This window comes from Macaca thibetana, chromosome 14 (assembly GCF_024542745.1).
Source record: "Macaca thibetana thibetana isolate TM-01 chromosome 14, ASM2454274v1, whole genome shotgun sequence".
Taxonomy (NCBI): Eukaryota; Metazoa; Chordata; class Mammalia; order Primates; family Cercopithecidae; genus Macaca; species Macaca thibetana.
The window spans coordinates 6,783,375-6,804,299 of record NC_065591.1 but is presented as its reverse complement, the minus strand read 5'-3'; the positions used below and the strand labels follow the sequence as shown (position 1 = coordinate 6,804,299).

The 20,925-nt window shown below is 47.9% G+C and overlaps 1 protein-coding gene across 35 annotated transcripts in view; it reads left to right on the top strand.

The window, feature by feature from the left end:
• LOC126935360 (glutathione S-transferase P) overlaps nt 1-20,925 on the top strand; it is a 175,241-nt gene that overhangs the window by 110,568 nt on the left and 43,748 nt on the right. For 2 of the 35 annotated variants that reach the window (XM_050756707.1, XM_050756679.1), the window contains exon 1: nt 20,078-20,082. The exons of 30 other annotated variants lie outside the window; for them this stretch is intronic. The gene's annotated coding sequence lies outside the window, so the exon portion shown is untranslated. Of the gene's footprint in view, nt 1-3,933; nt 3,939-5,123; nt 5,128-8,313; nt 8,318-20,077; nt 20,083-20,925 lie in introns of those variants that run through there. 3 more of the 35 variants (XM_050756672.1, XM_050756676.1, XM_050756675.1) reach the window with 3 other exon arrangements.

Genomic DNA, 20,925 nt, shown 5'->3' with positions numbered 1-20,925 from the left:
TGGGGTCATTGGCCCAGGCATCAGGGAGGCTTCATGGAGGAGGTGAGGGGATAAGGCAACGCTGCAGGCATTGCCTATTAATGTTTAACCTGTGCCTGGCCCTGGGTGAGAGCCAGGGTCCCTGGCAGGGATCAGCCTTGAACGTGGAGTGCCCCAGGAGCTGGAACCTGGCAGGTGTGTTGGATGGAGGCCCTTGGGAGGGAGGAAGGGGTTAGGGGCCTCTGGAGAGGATATGGGTGGCAGGAAGTCAGAGAAAATTTTAGAGAGGCTGAATCTGCAGCAAACATTTGTCCAGCACCTGCTCTGTACCTTCCTGGGTGCTGGAACCAGTCCCTACTTCCTGGAACGTTTCACCTGCTGGGAGATGCACATTCAGCAAACCAGAATGACAATGGCCAGGGAAGCGCAGGAAGGGCCAAAGTTGTCAGGAGGGAGGCCTTGGCCAGGTGTAGTGGCTCACACCTGTAATCCCAGCACCTTGGAAGGCCAAGGCAGGCGGATCATTTGAGGTCAGCCTGGTCAACGTGGCAAAACCCCGTCTCTACTAAAAATACAAAAATTAGCTGGCGCGGTGGCACATGCCTGTAATACCAGCTACTCGGGAGGCTGAGGCATGAGAATCACTTGAACCTGGGAGGCAGAGGTTGCACTGAGCAGAGATCGTGCCACTGCACTCCAGCCTGGGTGACAGACTGAGACTCTGTCTCGGAAGGAAGGAAGGAAGGAAGGAAGGAAGGAAGGAAGGAAGGAAGGAAGGAAGGAAGGAAGGAAGGAAGGAGGGAGAAAGAAAGAGAAAGAGAGAAAGAAAGAGGAAGAAAGAAAGAGAGAAAGGAAAAAAAAAAGAGGGAGGCCTTGCTTGATGGGAGTTGAGGAACTGACATGCTAACCGCGAGCAGAGGATGATGGGAATGGCTGAGCAAAGGGAGGGGGTGGCCTCACAGACAGAGGAAAGCCTCCACATCTGAGGGCAGGCCGGGGTTGAGAGGTGAGTGGAAAGGCTGGTTGTGATCATTCCCATTGCCTCAACCTTCAATGTCCTTCAGTCCCACCTCTGCACACAGAGAGCAGGAGCGGCCTGGTCTCCCAGGTGGTAACATCTCTGGAAACATTCCTCGGAGACAGGAATTCTCCTCTGCAAGACCGTAGAAAGGGCCGGCAGGCCTGGGTTCCCCCATGCACACACTGTGTCACTCTGGGAAAGGTATGTCACCTCTTTGAGCCTCAGTTTTCTCATATGAAAAGTGGAGGTTGACCTAACATCTGTCTCCCAGTACCACTGTGGAAATTAGATGACAGGACCTGGCAGGTTCCTGGCACATAGGTGCAGAATGTGGTGGGCACCACACGTGATGAATGATTCCATGTCTAAAGAACCATCTTTGAAAGTAGAAACTGGTGAGAAATGTATGTCCCAAAGTATAATCCAAAACAGTGGGGTCTGTAACCGCTCAGAGTATAGGGGGTAAAAGAGTTTTCTATCAGGGAGCAAAGGCCTTGTGTCTAAGTGGAGGAGAAAGCCTGGCTTGGAGATCCCCCTGGCTTGTGTTCAATCAGCAGCATCCTGGAGCACTCAGCTTGGTGCCCTCTACTTGCCCAGCCTGACTTAGCCAAGCTGGGGTCTTGGCTCCAGTGTCCAGGATGGGTGGATCAGGGATTTGACTAATGGGTAGACAGAGGGAAGGATGGGTAGAAGGATGGTTGGTTGGGTAAAATGGGTGGTTGGATGGATGGGTGGATAATTTGATGAACTGGTGTTTAAATGGACAGATGGAAGGAAAGATGAATGGATGGACAGGAGGACAGATAGTTGGGTTAGTAGATGAGAAGTTGGATGGATGGACAGGTGAGTGGCTGGCTGGCTGGAAGGATGGGTAGGTGATCTGATGGGCTGGTGGTGCAATGGTTGGTAAATGGATGGGTGGATGATTGCATAGATAGTTGGTTAGGTAGATGGTTGGATAGATGGAGGGATGAATGGAAGATGGATGGACAGGTGGCCAGTGATTGTATGGGTAAATGGGTAGTTGGATGAATAGGTGGATAAATGGATAGATGAATGTCTTGATGGACTGGCTATTGAATGTTTGATTGATGGGTGGATAGATGATTGGGTAGATGAGGGTTTAGATGGATAGATAGATGGAAGTGAATAGATGGCTGAGAGGATAGACTGCTGGTGAAGGTCGTCTGTGTGTGTGTGTGTGTGTGTGTGTATGTGTGTTTTGAGACAGGATCTCACTCTGTCACCCAGGCTGGAGTGCAGTGGCACAATCATGGCTCGTGGCTTACTATAGCCTTGACCTCCTGGGCTTAAGCAATCTTTCTCTCAGTCTTCTGAGTAGCTGGCACTATAGGCATGTGGCACCATGCCCAGCCATCTTTTTTTATTTATTGCATAGATGACATCTTGTTATGCTTCCCAGGCTAGTCTTGAATTCCTGGCCTAGAGCAATCCTCCCGCCTTGGCCTCCCAAAGTATTGAGATTACAGGCATGAGCCAAGGCTCCCCACAAAGGTTCCATATTCTTCATTAAAAGAGTTCATTAGCGTACAGACTATATTCTGCCTATTTTGATGTCTCGCATGGTGTCTAACCCATTCATTGCCTGGCATATACTAATCAATGCATGAATGAAGACTTGTGTCTATCTATCTCCCTCCATACTTTACTGTGATTCCTCTAATGGCAAAGATGATGGCTCCTTCTCCCCTGTTTTTCCCACAAGTCGAACCTAGAACGTGGTACCTGGTAAGCACTCCAAATAGAACCATATTGAGAATCTACTTTGTAACCATCAGGTAAAGTAAAAAAGACAGACACTGACCACAGTGGGTAAGGATGTGGAGAAGTTGGAACCCTCAGTCTCTGCTGATGGGATTGTAAAATGGTGCAGCCACTTTGGAAAGGAATTTGGCAGTTCCTCAAAATGAGTTATCACATGACCCAGCAATTCCACTCCTAGGTATATATATAGTCAAGGGAACCAAAAACATAAGTTTGGGGCCAGGCAAACATAAATTTGGCTCATGCCTGTGATCCCAGCACTTTGGGAGGCCAAGGCAGGAGGATCACTTGAGGCCAGGAGTTCAATGCCAGCTTGGGCAATAAAGCAAGACCCCATCTTTACAATAAATATAAAAATTAGCCAGGCACATGATGATTGCCTATAGTCCCAGCCACTCAGGAGCTGTACTCCAGCCTGAGTGACAGAGCAAGACCCTATCTCTAAAACAAAACAAAACAGAGCAAAACAAAAAAAATTCCTGTAAGATCGCACAAAAACTTCTACAGAAATGTTCCTAAAAGCATTATTCATAGTAGACCAAAAAGTGAAATAACCTAAATGTCCATCAACCATGAATGAGCAAAGGCCAGGCACGGTGGCTCACGCCTGTGATCCCAACACTTTGGGAGACCGAGGCAGGTGGATAGCCTGAGGTCAGGGGTTCCAGAACAGCCTGACCAATATCGTGAAACCCCATCTCTACTAAAAATACAAAAATTAGCTGGACGTGGTGGTGCGCACCTGTAGTCCCAGCTACTTGGGAGGCTGAAGCAGGAGAACTGCTTGAACCCAGGAGGCAGAGGTTGCAGTGAGCCGACATTGCACCATCACACTCCAGCCTAGGAGACAGAGACTCCATCTCAAAAAACAAACAAACAAACAAACAAAAAAGCAAAAAAACCAAAACCCCAAAAAACAAACTATGAATGAGTAAACAAGGGTGGTCTATCACTACAATGGAATATTACTTGGCCATAAAAAGAAATGAAGTGCTGACACATTCTACAGCATAGATGAACCTTGAAAACATCATGCTAAGTGACAAACAGACACAAGAGGACAAATACTGTGTGATTCCATTTATGTGAAATGTCCAGCATAGGCAAATCCATAGTGACAGAAAGTAGATTAGTGGTTGCCAGGGGCCGGGGGGAGGAGGAAAGAGGAGTGACTGCTAATGGGCATGGGGTGTCTTTTCGGCATGATGAACGTGTTCTGGAATTAGATAGGGTGATGATTGCACAACACTGAATATATGGAAAACTACAGAATGCAGGCTTTGCAAGGGTGAATCTTATATAACAATAAAGCTGTTTAGGCTGGACGCAGTGGTTTACAGCTGTAATCCCAGCACTTTGGAAGGCCAGGGTGGGCGGATTGTTTGGGCTCAGGAGTTCAAGACCAGCGTGGGCAACATGGTGAAACCCCGTCTCTACTAAAAATACAAAAATTAGCTGGGCATGGTTGCATGTGCCTGTAGCCCCAGCTACTCGGGAGGCTGAGGTGGGAGGATCGCTTGAGCCCAGGAGATGGAGGCTGCAGTGATCCAAGATCGTGCCACAGAACTCCAGCCTGGGTGACAATGCAAGACCTGGTCTCAAAACAAAATCTGTTAAAACCCACCAAAAAAGTGCTGATGTGCACATGCTGTGGAGGTGGGGGATGGACTGGGAAAAACTGTGCTTCTGGGAGGAAGAGGAGGCAGCCCCAGGGTAGCCACGGAGCTAGACCACAGGGAAGGCCCATGGAGCCAGAGGGCTGTGGGTAAAAGCAGCCACCCGGAACACCACAGCACCCTGGCGGCAAGCCATCTGGAGGTTCAGCCCGTCTGGTGGCGGGAGACGGGCAGCCCGCTGGACAACAAGGGGTCCTCTCGTTCTCTCAGGTCTGTGATGCTTCCTCACAAAGGAGGAGCGGGTGCTCCAGGCCAGAGCAGGTTCCTCTGAGCCTTGGTCTCCTCATCTGTATAATGGGAACAGGACTCCCTCCCTCCCAGATTGCGTGGAGATGAAATGAGATAATTTTCTATGAAAGCTCTTTGTAAGCTGCTACATGCTGGGCAGATGTTCCTCCAGCTGTGAGTCAAGGATGAGAGCCCAGCCCTGGCGCCACCTCCTCCTCCCCCCAGGCCCAGGCAGCTGGGAGCTCAAATGAGGAGGAGGGGAAGCGCGCCCAACCCTGAGCGCTCGGTGCAGGGGGTGCCCCTGTCAGGGAGATGTTTTTATTTTTTTTCCCAGGCTTTGGGTGGGCGGTTCTGCACCTGGGAAGGACACCTTCTTTCCTCCTTATGGCTCTGAGCCTTCCGGGGGAGGGGCAGCCAGGAGGAGACCCGGACTGGGGGCCAGGTGAGCTTGCAAGGAGGCAGCACTGGGCTCCGCCTGGTGAGACGCAGCCCTCCCGGGTCCAGGAAGCCCCGCCCATCCCAGCCCCTGGCCAGCCGCATTTGAAGGCTGCATTTGCCTTCATACTCAGTCAAGAAATGGTTTGCAGACTATGTGGGGGAGAAAAAATAACCTTTTCCTCAACATTCATGAGTTGTTAGTTGGAATGGACCCCTGTAACAGAAGACCAAAAGAAAAAACAACAATCATGCAGGAGAAACCTCAGTGAAGAGTAACTCCAAACAGTGATGAGATTTCACTCTCATGGTGTCTTCAACAAACAGCAATACATTTTAGAGAAATGACAGGAAAAAAGAAAAAAGCAGCTTTAGGCTTCCAAGAGCGACTACTGTGGGAAGGTAAATCTATGGCAAGAAACGAATGGCGGGGAGTTTATTTGCAGGTTCTGAAAGCAGACAAGGAGGGTCTCCAGGGATTATAGGAATATTATCAACTTACATAATTGCGTGTTTTATAGCCTCCTGTCCTGCAGCCTGTTTTTCCCCAAACCCCGTGTGGCAAGTGGCCACCTTGTTGGTTGGAACCAGCTTCTGATAGACCCCAGCAACTTATAGAAGTGAACTTTCCTCACGACCATGCTAAAGTCTCCAGCCCGGAAGGAGCTATAGCTTCATGACCATAACATGCGGCCCATGTGCTGATGTTAGGGAGCCTCGGAGAGCCAGGGTGACACCATTTTTAAATCATGTCCATCTTGGTATTTTATTTATTAATTTGGAGATGGAGTCTTTCTCTGTGGCCCAGGCTGGAGTGCAGTGGCGTGATCTTGGTTCACTGCAACCTCTGCCTCCCAGGTTCAAGAGATTCTTCTGCTTCAGCCTCCCGAGTAGCTGAGATTACAGTTGCCTGGCACCACACCTGGCTAATTTTTGTATTCTTAGTAGAGACGGGGTTTCACTATGGCCAGGCTGGTGTCGAACTCCTGACCTCAAGTGATCTGCCTGCCTTGGCCTCCCAAAGTGCTGGGATTACAGGCATGAGCCACCACGCTGGCCGTTTTTGTTTTTGTTTTTAAATAGAGATGGGGTCTCACTGCATTGCCCAGGCTGGTCTCCAATCTATGGCATCCTGGACTCAAGCAATTCTCATGCCTTGGCCTCCCAAAGTGAAATCAAGACTATCAAGACATTGGCTGAGCACAGTGGCTCACGCCTGTAATCTCAGCACTTTGGGATAAATCTGCTTTGATAAAATAACACTTTAATAGAGTGTCAAGGATAGTTTTCTTCAAATCAATAAAATAATTTTTGTCATTCCGTCAGCCCATCTGCATGTAGGGACAGCTTAGTTTAGCCTTTGCATAGACAAGACATTATCTATCTATCTATCTATCTATCTATCTATCTATCTATCTATCTATCTATCTATCTATCTAACACTTAAAACAAAGACGGTGCACCCTTACTGTTGCTTTCTGAGGATGCCCTACCCTATAATGGAGTAGCTTTCAATAAACTCTTTCCTCACTGCACTCTTTGACTCATCTTGAATTCCTTCCTGCGTGAGATCCAAGAACCCTCTCTTGGGATCTGGATCAGAACCTCTTTTTCTGGTAGCATCTTCTGGTGACCACCACTAAGAGACTGATATGGTTTGGCTGTGTCCCCACCCAAATCTCATCTGGAATTGTAGTTCCCATAATCCCCACGTGTCATGGGAGGTTCCCAGTGGGAGGTAATTGAATCATAGGGGTGGTTATCTTCATGTTGTTCTCATGGTAGTGAGTGAGTTCTCACGAATCTGATGATTTTACAAGGGACTTTTCCCCCTTTTTGCTTGGCACTTCTCCTTGCTGCCACCATGTGAAGAAGGATATGTTTGCCTCCCCTTCCACCAAGATTGTAGGTTTCCTGACACCTCCCCAGCCATGCAGAATTGTGAGTCAATTAAACCTCTTTATTAATTACCCAGTCTCAGGTGTGTCTTCATTAGCAGTGTGAGAACAGACAAGACCCTATGCCAAGGAAATTCAGTCTGTGCAGCACTAATTGGCCACCTCTGGAAAGTGGGGTCTGTCTTGGTGTCATATTAGGCAAGGCTAATATTTAAGTTAGAGTCCCAGTCCATGGGGTTGGAGTCCTTGCCTAAGGGGTTAGGGTCCTTGGGGCATAATAAAAATAGAAGGAGCCCTGCAAGACATTTGCCAGTGTGTGCCGTGAACTAATCTACCTTGTCCCCTTTGCCAGGTGTGGGAAAGCTACAGTTCTTGTCATTTCCCAGCTTGTTGCCTTTACTTTACTGTGGACTTATGGCAGCCCTGCATGGCTGGTCCACAGGTTCACTCACCTCTGATTACCACTTCCAAAGCTGTTTCTCTCTTTTCTTTTCTGCCTGCTTTGAATCTGCTATTATTAGGCTACTGGTGTTGAGATAAAACTTGCTGTTCAAGGTTACATGGAGATTTTGTTCTGGCTAAAATGTAAACATGAGAAATGCCTTTGAATCTGAAGGAAAAAAAGGTGAAAAGGGCTTTTTAAAAACCAAACTTCCGGCCAGGTGCAGTGGCTCACGCCTGTAATCCCAGCACTTTGGGAGGCCGAGGCGGGTGGATCACAAGGTCAGGAGATCGAGACCATGGTGAAACCCTGTCTCTACTAAAAATGCAAAAAATTAGCTGGGTGCGGTGGCAGGCACCTGTAGTCCCAGCTACTCAGGAGGCTGAGGCAGGAGAATGGCGTGAACCTGGGAGGCGGAGCTTGCAGTGAGCCGAGATCGCACCACTGCACTCCAGCCTGGGCAACAGAGCAAGACTCCATCTCAAACAAAACAAAACAAAACAAAACAAAACAAAACAAAACAAAAAACACTTCCATGAAGTCTGCTTTACCCAAAATGTTGGTCCACAGCTTTCTTTGGATAGCTGGTCAGATGTCTGAGTCATTCTCAGTTAAGAAAAGTTTATGATATGGGAAAATATGTTTCTACAGTTGTGGGATGGTTTTCTCTGTAAACTAACATGTGACAAACAGTTCAGGGTTTCTTGCTTCCTAAGTTCTCGGAGTCACGGATGAATGAGTGCTCTTTGTTGTCCCTTCCCTTTCCTTCATTGTCTCTTTTTGTGCTCAGCCTACTGAGCCCCAGGGGACACAGGGATGCTCGTGTTCCTTTATATTCCCTGGGGACTGGGGGTTATAGGCCCCCCCCACTCAGAGTTGTTGGATCCTGTGGGCTATGCCTGCCAGAGAGCCTGGAGTTGTAGGGTCCTCTGGCTTGGGTGCCACCCTGTTGCATGGGGCTTTTGGCCTTTATGGGTCCAGGGCTGCCATGTCGCCCTGTCAGATAAACTGAGGCTCAGAGGGATGTGTGCCAGCATCTACTGATTCTCCATCCTTCTTGTCCCTTTTTTTGGCCACGTTTGCTGTCTGTGCCTCACTAGTGACACATGTCACCCTGCACTTCCATACCCTGGAGCTTACACCTAGCATTTCCCTTCCGGTCTTAATGATTTTCGTTCTTTGGGTTGTTTAATTTGGCATCTCTCTGCGTGGCACTGGAGGCCAAAAGCCTCCCAGGAACTAGTCTCATTGAGAAAAAGAGTAATTTTGTCCAATTCAGAAGTTATCTAAAAGTCAATTAAGGTCTTGAAGATTACTTGTTAAACAAAGTAGAAAGGAACAGTAAGTAAGGGAGAGAGAAGTGCAAAGAAAGTTATGGACACACAGATGTATTTTTGGTAAGGAAGATTATAAAGAAAAGATAATAATTTTGTATGAAAAAGGATCTTGTATGGTAAATTTTTGTCCTAAAGTAAAATGACTGATTATTTAGGAGGTTTAGGACAAGACAGAAAGTCCAAGCATGTTGTAGACGGTCTGTGTAAGTCATGATAAGCTTTGTGAAGGGGAATTTATGAAAGTGACTTTGGATGTAACTAAGTTGGTTATAATTAAAAGGAAATCATTTATAATAGTCCTTCTAAGATTGGTCCCCTATGTTACAACAAGATTTTTTTTTTAAACTATGGCTTTGCTCTCAATAAAATTGCAAGATATTTTACTTGTATTTTATAACCTATTTCTTTTGAAAACTCAGAATCATATCTCAGAAGTTCAACTTTTGCTATGTCTTGTTTTTTTCTCCTTGAGCAGGATAACTTGATTCTGTACTCTTGGCTTTTCTTGGTATGTCTAAGTTTCTAATGTAATCAGAAAACTTCTCACACTGTTTCTGAGAGTCAGGTATTCCCCTGCTATATGCATAGCTTTGAACACACTCTTCCTGTGTCCGGTTAAATTCAAACACTTTTTTTATTGAGTTTGAATTCCAATTTTTGTAAATGGGCTTCCCAGAAGGAGAAGCAGTCACTGCAGAAGGGTTTTATTTGCTTTTTTGGTAGCTGGCTTAAGAAACAAGACTTTGGCTGGGCATGGTGGCTCATACCTGTAGCCCAGCACTTTGGGAGGCTGAGACAGGTGTATCCGAGGTTAGGAGTTCGAGACCAGCTTGGCCAATACGGTGAAACCCCATCTCTGGTAAAACTAAAAAAAATTAGTTGGGTGTGGTGGTGCATGCCTGTAGTCCCAGCTACTTGGGAGGCTGAGGCAGAAGAATTGCCTGAACCTGGGAGGTAAAGGTTGCAGTGAGCTGAGATCACACCACTGCATTCCAGCCTGGGTGAGAGAGTGAGACTCCATCTCAAGAAAAAAAAAAAGGAAACAATGTTTTATAATTCCTCTGCTGTCTTTATTAGGTTTTGGATTGCTAAAACCAATTCTGAGATTTAAAAGGTTTTAGGTTTTATCCACTCTGTAATGCAGTGGTTACATGTTTTTGTTGCTGTTGTTGTTTTTTTTGAGACAGAGTTTGCTCTTGTTGCCCAAGCTGGAGTGCAATGGCATAATCTCGGCTCGCCACAACCTCCTCCTCCCAGGTTCAAGCGATTCTCCTGCCTCAGCCTCCTGAGTAGCTGGGATTACAGGCATGCACCACCACGCCTGGCTAATTTTTTGTATGTTTAGTAGAGACAGGGTTTCTCCATGTTGGTCAAGTTGGTCTTGAACTCCCAACCTCAGGTGATCTGCCCACCTCAGCCTCTCAAAGTGCTGGGATTACAGGCGTGGGCCACCATGCCTGGCCAGTTACATGATTTTTAATTACCACTTTGGTTAAATGAGTAACTATTTATTTAGCAATGACCTGTGCTTCTGTTTTGATCAAATGTTTTAGCCTTTTAACATCTTTTTTTTTTTTTTTTTTTTTTTTTTTTTTGAGACGGAGTCTCGCTCTGTCGCCCGGGCTGGAGTGCAGTGGCCGGATCTCAGCTCACTGCAAGCTCCGCCTCCGGGGTTTACGCCATTCTCCTGCCTCAGCCTCCCGAGTAGCTGGGACTACAGGCGCCCGCCATCTCGCCTGGCTAGTTTTTTGTATTTTTTAGTAGAGACGGGGTTTCACTGTGTTCGCCAGGATGGTCTCGATCTCCTGACCTCGTGATCCACCCATCTCAGCCTCCCAAAGTGCTGGGATTACAGGCTTGAGCCACCGCGCCCGGCCTAGCCTTTTAACATCTTTAACAAACATCCTCAAAATCAAAATCCTGTTAAGTCCCTAACTTAGTTTTATTGCTGGGGCTTATTAAAGCTATAAAAGTTAATTGCTGCAAGGTTGTAGATTTTTTTTTTTTTTTTTGAGATGGAGTCTCACTCTGCCGCCCAGGCTGGAGTACAGTGGCCGGATCTTAGCTCACTGCAAGGTCTGCCTCCCGGGTTCATGCCATTCTCCTGCCTTAGCCTCCCGAGTAGCTGGGACTACAGGCGCCCGCCACCTCACCCAGGTAGTTTTTTGTATTTTTTTTAGTAGAGACGGGGTTTCACCGTGTTAGCCAGGATGGTCTCAATCTCCTGACCTCGTGATCCACCCGCCTCGGCCTCCCAAAGTGCTGGGATTACAGGCTTGAGCCACCGTGCCCGGCCAAGGTTGTAGATTTTTTTTAACACCTTCTAGTTAGACCATGAAGACCAGTATCACCACTTTCAGCCCCTTGAAAAAGGTCCTTATGAGGTGGTATTAACTAATCCTTGTACTGTTAAATTATAGGGCTTTGACTTCTGGGTATACACATCTCATCTAAAGAAGGTGTCAACTCCTGCCAAGTATCTGATGCCAAACTCAAGTTAGCCAAAGCCTTGTCTTTAGAACTGGGCAAAGGTGACAAAGTAAATTGCTCTCATGAAACACAGGAACAGGCCTGTATTCAAAAACATTAAGATCCATTTAATAACTTTTCCTCTATCTGGAACAATCTAATTTATTATATGCCTTGATGCTAAATAATTCAAATGTTTGGCTACTTGTGAACTTCCTTTCCTGCCATTCTCAAAACTAGGCAGGGCTGGCCAGGTGTGGTGGCTCACGCCTGTAATCCCAGCACTTTGGGAGGCTGAGATGGGAAGATCACTTGAGGCCAGGAGTTCAAGACCAGCCTGGTCAATATAGTGAGACCCCATCTCACTAAAAAAACAAAAAACAACTAGGCATGGTTTATGACCTTTTGTTTAAAATGTTGTTAATTTCTTATATTTTGTTTTACCTCCAGAATTTGAAATGATTCAATCCCTCCAGGCCCAGAGACTATCATATGAGATTGTAAAAGCTGATTTTGAGGGATAAAATTAGTTCAGACCCTCCAAATCAAAGATGGAAATTTCAGGGAATCACTAGCTGGGTACACCTGTCCAAGATTAAACTGGTTTTTGTTTGTTTGTTTTTCTGGAGTTTTGCTTTTGTTGCCGAGGCTGGAGTGCAATGGCACAATCTCAGCTCACTGCAACATGAAGCTAATCAGGAACTAGTTCTCGGCTCACTGAAGTTAATCAAAGATTAAACTTCAGGGAATCACTAGCGGGGTACACCTGTCCAAGAATAAACCTGTTGTTTTTTTTTGCCTTGGGATGGAGTTTTGCTTTTGTTGCCCAGGCTGGAGTGCAATGGCACAATCTCAGCTCACTGCAACCTCTGCCTCCTGTGTTCAAGCAATTCTCCTGCCTCAGCCTCCCGAGTAGCTGGGATTACAGGTGTGCACCACCTTCAAAGATGGGCACACAAATGCCTAAGCAGCTGAACAAAACGCTTGTGTTTTGTGTAATTAATTGCTACAAGCCAAGATTACAACGGCTCAATGCATGGAGTTTATAGCTAAGTTAATTTTATAACCTTGCATTTTGGCTTTTGAGTTTTGGCTCTTACATTGCTTAAAGGGGGTCCTAAAGTTGATGAATGCCTGCCTACCTCCATTCCCACCTGACCTAGAATGTTTAATTGACTATACATCTTTTGACTCTAAGTCTGTTGGCCATAGAAGTCCCACCAAGGGACATAATGGACCCAGGACAGGTAGCACACCACCCTGGCATCGATATGGGACAAAATAAAAGCTTGGCCAGGCCGGGTGTGGTAGCTCGCACCTGTAATCCCAGCACTTTGGGAGGCCGAGGCAGGAAGATCACCCGAGGTCAGGAGTTCGAGACCAACCTGGCCAACATGGTGAAACCAAGTCTGTACTAAAAATACAAAAATTAGCCAGACGTGGTGGCATGCACCTGTAATCACTAGGGAGGCTGAGGCAGGATAATTGCTTGAACTCAGGAGGCAGAGGTTTCAGGGAGCCAAGATCGCACCATTGCACTCCAGCATTGGTGACAGAGCAAGACTCTGTCTCAAAAATAAATAAATAAGAAATAATAAAAGCGTAGCTATTGATGCTGCCTCTGGCATACCTTGACGAAAAAGGGGATATGTACACTAAAGAAATAAATAAAACCCGAAAACCCTCAATAGAATGGACCCCTCTCTTGGTCAAAGGGAATTAAAAGAAACCTTTAAAAATGTAAAAATGACTGGGCATGGTGGCTCACGCCTGTAATCCCTGCACTTTGGAAGGCTGAGGTGGGTGGATCACGAGGTCAGGAGATCAAGACCATCCTGGCTAACACGGTGAAACCTCGTCTCTACTAAAAATACAAAAAAATTAGCTGGGCATGGTGGTGGGCACCTGTAGTCCCAGCTACTTGGGAGGCTGAGACAGGAGAATGGTGTGAACCCGGGAGGTGGAGCTTGCAGTGAGCCGAGATCATGCCACTGCACTTCAGCCTGGGTGACAGAGCGAGACCCCATCTCAAAAAAAAAAAAAAAAAAAAAAAAGTAAAAATGTAGTTCAGGCCATGATGGGAAGCTGGGGTTCAGACTAGACTCGCTAGACCTTTTTCCCTTGGAATTCAGGCACAGCTGACCAGCATTAACATTAAAACAGAGATTGGCCGGGCGCGGTGGCTCAAGCCTGTAATCCCAGCACTTTGGGAGGCCGAGACGGGCGGATCACGAGGTCAGGAGATCGAGACCATCCTGGCTAACACGGTGAAACCCTGTCTCTACTAAAAAAAAAATACAAAAAACTAGCAGGGCGAGGTGGCGGGCGCCTGTAGTCCCAGCTACTTGGGAGGCTGAGGCAGGAGAATGGCGTAAAAACCCGGGAGGCGGAGCTTGCAGTGAGCTGAGATCCGGCCACTACACTCCAGCCTGGGCGACAGAGCCAGACTCCGTCTCAAAAAAAAACAAAAAACAAAAAAAACAGAGATTATAAGACTGACAGAACAGATTCTATGGAAATAAGATATCAAATTATAAACAGGATCTAGGACCATGCCAGGCAAGGGTTAAGTTTCTATCCCAAGGCAAACAGAGTCATATATTCCATGCATGTTTGTTCAATATACATGTGTCAGGACCACCTCCATAGACATTCATAACTTCCCTGTTCAATCATGAGGCCTCATCTTACTAAAAACTTAGAAAGAAGGTGCTAGGAGTGGTGGCTCATGCCTGTAATCCCAGCACTTTGGGAGGCCGAGGCAGGCGGATCACTTGAGGTCAGGAGTTTGAGACCAGCCTGGCCAACATGATGAAACCCTGTCTCTACTAAAAATGCAAAAATTAGCTGGGTGTGGTGGCACGCGCCTGTAATCCCAGCTACTCGGGAGGCTGAAGCATGAGAATCATGTGAACCCGGAAGGTGGAGGTTGCAGTGAGTTGAGATCAAGCCACTACACTTCAGCCTGGGTGACAGAGCAAGACTCCATCTCAAAAACAAGACAAAACAAAACAAAACAAAACAAAAAACCTTGGAAAGAAGGATTCCTCAAAGATCAGTTACAACCAAAATGGAGGGTCCCCTATTAGGTATTGTTAAACACTCCCTCTGCTGTTCAACTTCAGGGAATCACTGGCTGAGTACACCTGTCCAAGATGAAGCCTGTTTTTGTTTGTTTGTTTGTTTGTTTTTGTTGTTTTGGGGATGGAGTTTCACTCTTGTTGCCCAGGCTGAAGTGCAATGGCACAGTGTCGGCTCACTGCAACCTCTGCCTCCTGGGTTCAAGCGATTCTCCTGCCTCAGCCTCCCGAGTAGCTGGGATTACAAGTGCACACCACTACATGCGGCTAATTTTTGTATTTTTAGTAGAAACAGGGTTTCACCATGTTGGCCAGGCTGATCTTAAACTGCTGACTTCAGGTGATCCACCCGCCTCAGCCTCCCAAAGTGCTGGGATTACAGGAGTGAGCCACTGCACCCGGCAGATTAAACCTGTTTCTTATGAGTCCCCACAGGTACCTGAGAAAGACACCGCCACCTACACTTAAGGTCGGGTCTAGAAGATCTAAAGAAATAAACAGGTAAGTAACATCCTTAGTCCCTCCTACTTAACAACTCCCATCCCATACAGGTTTGCACCCCCAAGAGATACCTATGGCTATGTGGTCACCCATTTAATCAACCTACAAACAACTTGTCTCTTATTTGGGATCATGAAACCCATAGTTACCAGTGTATTGATAATGTTTTGTTCGGGGGTCAATGTACACTGGGACAAGCAAAGCCCTCAATATAAAATTACATAACATCACTGACCCGAGATCTAAGCAGGCAATTTGCTTTATATTGGCTGGGGTTGGGGTTGCCATCAGCTTAATGGGCCCTTGGGAAAAATTTGCCTATCACCAGGCACCTCTTCAAAATTTTGCTTCTTCATTCTACACAGTCTCATAAAACAGGGGACACTTTAGATTAATCAATACTCTCCCTTGATTCCCTCAAATATGTAGTAAAGGATAATAGATTAGCACTAGATTACTTACTGCTTGAACAAGGGGCAGTGTGCACTATAATAAAAAATCTGACTGGGTGTGATGGCTCACACCTGTAATCCTAGCACCTTGGGAGGCCAAGGCAGGTGGATCACTTGAGGTCAGGAGTTCAAGACTAGCCTGGTCAACATGGTGAAACCCCATCTCTGCTAAAAATTCAAAATTAGCCAGGCATGGTGGCGCATGCCTGTAATCTCAGCTACTTGGAAGGCTGAGGCAGGAGAATTGCTTGAACCCAGGAAGTGGAGGTTGCAGTGAGCCAAGATCGCACCATTGCACTCCAGCTTGCACAACAACAGTGAAACTCCATCTCAAATAATAAATAAATAAATCAATAAATAAGCTTCCTGCACTTATGTAAACACCTCAGGTCAGATAGAAGAAGATATACAGAATATATATGAACAAGCTGCCTGGTTGCATAAATATAACAAAGGCACCATTCCAGCTATCTGGTCAATCATTAAAATTGCCCTCTGGAGGGCCGGGCGCGGTGGCTCAAGCCTGTAATCCCAGCACTTTGGGAGGCCGAGGCGGGTGGATCACGAGGTCAGGAGATCGAGACTATCCTGGCTAACATGGTGAAACCCCGTCTCTACTAAAAATACAAAAAACTAGCCGGGCGTGGTGGCGGGCGCCTGTAGTCCCAGCTACTTGGGAGGCTGAGGCGGGAGAATGGCGTGAACCCGGGAGGCGGAGCTTGCAGTGAGCCAAGATCATGCCACTGCACTCCAGCCTGGGAGACACAGCGAGACTCCGTCTCAAAAAAAAAAAAAAAAAAAAAAAAATTGCCCTCTGGAGTCTCACTTGGTTTTTGCCCTTCCTAGGGCCTTTGGTAGCTTATCTTGTTATTACTCATCTTTGGCCCTTTCTTGTTTAACCCCTTGGTAAAGTTCATGTCTTCTGTTAATAGATTACGACAGTTCCACATAAAGATGATGCTGGCACAAGGCTTCTGACCCATTCCATCTTTGAGCCAGGAAATAAACACATCCTGCCTTTAGGCCCCGTAAATCAGGCATCCAGAGACTTTTCCTCCTCCAATACTAGGAGGTCCACGTGAATGAGGACCTCTCCTGGCTCCTTAGAGGCCAACTGCAAACCCTTATGAGAGAATCCTGTTGCAAAGATCAAAACCCCCCATCAGCATGAAGAAGTTTCAGAGAACCATCTTCACTCTTCTCTCCTTTAGATTCAGGGTTCTCTCATAAGTAGGTAGGGTAAATGCTAGGGAAGCAGGAGCCTGGGAGAGCCCGAGTGACACCATTTTAAAATTAAATCCGTCTTAAAACTAGCAAGGCACGGCCAGGCGTGGTGGCTCACACCTGTAATCCCAGCACTTTGGGAGGCCAAGGTGGTCGGATCACAAACTGAGGAGATCGAGACCATCCTGGCTAACATGGTGAAATCCCATCTCTACTAAAAATACAAAAAATTAGCTGGGCATGGTGGCGAGTGCCTGTAGTCTCAGTTACTCGGGAGACTGAGGCAGGAGAATGGTGTGAACCCAAGAGGTGGAGCTTGCAGTAAGCCGAGATCCTGCCACTGCACTGCAGCCTGGGTGACAGAGCAAGACTCCATCTCAAAAAAAAAAAAAAAAAATTACTAGCAAGGCACTTTCCACACTAGTCATGACCCATGGTTCTAAGATGCTTACAGCTAAGGAATTGGCTTGGTACTGTCTGCAAGAACACATTCCTGCAGCCACAAAAAGTCCAGACGTCCCAATACCTGTAACAACATATGCTTTCAAGATAGTTATGCTTTGATGCACTCACACACTAAAATGTCAAGGATAGTTTTCTTTAAATCAATAAAATAATACATTTTGTCGTGCTGTCAGCCCACTCACACTTAGGCACAACTTAGTTTAGTCTTTGCATAGATAAGATTCCTATATAAGAAGAACTTAAAGCAAATATGGTGCATCCTTCCTCTTGCTTTCTGAGGACGCCCTACTCTGTAATGGAGTGGCTTTCAATAGGCTCTGTCTTCTCACTGCACCCTGTGACTCGCCTTGAATTCCTCCCTGCGCGAGGTCCAAGAACCCTCTCTTGGGATCTGGATCTGGACCGCTTTTTCTGGGAACATAGGCATAATGACTCACTGCGTCTGCGCAGCTGGGACCTCTCCTCTGCATGTCATCATGCCCCCTCTCCCCTCTCCATCACGCCAGAAAACCCTCCTGTCACTTTCCTGTGGGGAGATGCTGCTTTGGAGAATCCTGTCTGTGTTCTCCTTACTTATACCGAGTAATACAACCCCTGTTCATCTAAACCTGCGTTCTTGAAGTCGTTCGTTACTCGCCAGGTGAAAGAACTGCAGTTTTTCTCTGGTAACACATCCTTGGAGCTGAGAATCTAGAGTTGTCTTTAATTAAGGAGAATTTACATCCTGCCTTTAGGCAGGAGAGGAGAAGGATAGGTAGCGCTCTTTCTCTGTTCGTTGCTTCTTTTTATTTTTGTTTTTATTTTTCCTTTTTGAGTCAGAGTCTCACTCTGGAGTCCAGTGGCCCGATCTCAGCTTACTGCAACCTCTGCCTCCCAGGTTCAGGTGACTCTCTGCCTCAGCATCCCAAGTAGCTGGGATTACAGGCATGAGCCACCACACCCAGCTAATTTTTGTATTTTATTTATTTATTTATTATTTTTTTTTTTTTGAGATGGAGTTTCACTCTTGTTGCCCAGGCTGGAGTGTAATGGTGCGATCTCGGCTCACTGCAACATCGCCTCCCGAGTTCAAGAGATTCTCCTGCCTCAGCCTCCCAAGTAGCCTCCCAAGCAGCTGGTGGCACCTGCCACCACGCCCAGCTAATTTTCATATTTTTAGTAGAGATGAGGTTTTGCCATGTTGGCCAGGCTGGTCTTGAACTCCTGACATCAGATGATCCACCCGTATGGGCCTCCCAAAGTGCTGGGATTACAGGCGTGAGCCACTGCACCCAGTCAATTTTTGTATTTTTATTAGAGATGGGTTTCACCATGTTGGCCAGGCTGGTCTCGAACTCCTGATCTCAGGTGATCTGCCCACCTCAGCCTCCCAAAGTGCTGGGATTACAGGCGTGAGCCACGGTACCTGGCTTGTTGGCTCTTTCTTAATTGCCTTCAGCTCAATAATTTATGTCAAAGAGGCATATTTGGGGGTGACAAATTCTGGTTTTCTTCAACTACAAGTCCTCAAAGAGGAAAGAACAAGAGTGGAGCAGCACAGGCTCCTGGAGCCAGACCTGGGTTCAAATCCTGTTCACTAGCTGTGTGACCTTAGGCATATCATTTAACCTCTCTGTGCCTCAATTTCCTCTTCTACAAAATGAAGATGAGCTGGGTGTGGTGGCTCACGCCTGTAATCCCAGCACTTTGGGAGACCCAGGCAGGTGGATCACCTGAGGTCAGGGGTTCGAGACCAGCCTGGCCAACACAACCCTGTCTCTACTAAAAATATGAAAATTAGCTGTCACCTGTAATCCCAGCGACTCGGGAGTCTGAGGCAGCAGAATCGCTTGAACCCAGGAGGCAGAAGTTGCAGTGAGCAGAGATCACACCACTGCACTCCAGCCTGGACGACAGAGCAAGACTCTGTCTCAAAAAATAAAGGCAGGGTGCGGTGGTTCACACCTGTAATCCCACCACTTTGGGAGGTCGAGGCAGGCAGATTACCTGAGGTCGGGAGTTTGAGAACAGCCTGACCAACATGGAGAAACTCCGTCTCTACTAAAAATACAAAAAATTAGCCAGACATGGTGGCACATGCCTGTAATCTCAGCTGCTCAGGAGGCTGAGGCAGGAGAATCGCTTGAACATGGGAGGCGGAGGTTGCAGTGAGCCGAGATTGCGCCATTGCACTCCAGCCTGGGCAACAAGAGCGAAACTCCATCTCAATAAATAAATAAATAAATAAATAAATAAATAAATAAATAAATAAAATAAAAATGAAAATGAGCCTTAGGGTTGTTATACATGTAAAGCCCTCAACCTATTATTCAGGCCCTAAGAGTTTTTTGTTATTATCATCACAGAGAGAGGATGTGTAAATGGGTATGTCTATTTATTGGAACTGCATTCATCCATGCAATAAGCATTTTTGAGCACCTACGGTGCACTGGTGCTGGGGACCCAGGAATGCGCGAAGTCTTCAGTCCTGGCCCTCTGTGTGGTTTGGGGGTGGGCATGGGAGTGCGTCAATGTGTGATGTTAGGTGTGGGTGCCTCTTGCAAAGCTACTGCCCTGCAGGCAGGGTACATCCATGCAGATGGGCAGGTGGCCCTTTCCCGGCCCTGTCCTCATCACGCCCGACGTCTCCTTGCCCTGACCTGCTCCCTGACTTGGCACATTCCTGGGGTGGGGCCGGGAGGGCTGTGGGGGCAGGGCAGAACAGTGAGTAGGAGGCCTCTGGGCGCCTCCCCACTTCCTGCTGCGCTTCCACTTCACTGCCTGCGAGTCAGTAGGGTCTGGACCGGGTAGGAGGCGGGGCCCAGGCTGAGTCATCAGTGTAACCCAGTCTCTGGGGTCTGACCCCCTGGGCTGCCTGCCCCTGGGCTCCTTAGCTCCAGCGATGGGCGAAGCTCTTTCACGGTCTTCATCCTCTTGTCTGTCTCTCCTAGCGCCGCCCTACACCATCGTCCACTTCCCGACCCGAGGTACAGCCCCAGCTCCTTCAGGAGGACGAAGGGCACACGCCACCGCCGGGCCGCTGAGCCCCCTCCCTGCGCCAGTGCTGGGGCCGGAGGAGAGGGGGCGTGGCCAGGGCCGGAGGGGCGGGGGTTGTGGGGGTGGGGCCTGGACCTGCCTTTCCCGTGTCTTCAGCCCCACGGAGTGATGTTTCGAAGGTGGCAGGAATCTGGCCCAGGGAAATTCTTACTCTTCTTTAGCGAACTTGGGGGTTCTAGGAAAGCCCAGGGTCCCAGGAGGGTGTGGCAACCATGGAAGAGTGTAAAGGAACCCTGGGTGCTGCCAAGGCGCAGCCCACCCCAACTTCCGGAGGCAGCTGCATTCTGTCCCTCGTGGGGCTGAGTTATCTGCCCCTCTCTCCAAGGCACTGTTGGGGCCATGGTCCCCTCTCCAAGAGGCACCCAAGCTAGGGTTTCTGTCCTGTCTCCGTGTCCTGCCCCCCACCCTTCTCGTCCCGTCCCAGGTTGCTGTGAGGATGGGTCTCTCCCTGTCCCCACATTCCCGTCCTGTCCACTCCCCCTGCCCCAGGACGCCCCGAGGCCATGGCCTGCTGCTGGCAGGTCAGGGCTAGAGTTGGAAGGAGGTGGTGACCAAGGGGATGAGGCTGCAGGTCCCACTCAAGGCCTTCTGTGTGAGTGACCCTATCAAGAAGGGGCTGGGCCTTAGGGGTCAGGACTAGAGTGGAGGGCAACTGAACTCAATGCCCCTCATGGAGCCGTGCCACCCCCAGCTGGGCTTTGCCCTCCTCCTGTGAACAGGAGTGGTCCCAGTTGGGGGTGTGCAGTGAGCTGTGCACCTCCCCAAGTACCAGGAAGGATACCTCACCCTGTACCAGTCCAGTGCCATCCTGCGCCACCTTGGCTGCACCTTTGGTGAGTCCTGAGGCCTGGGGTGGCCCAGTTCAGAAAGGTACCTGACAGTTGCTTGGGGCCTGAG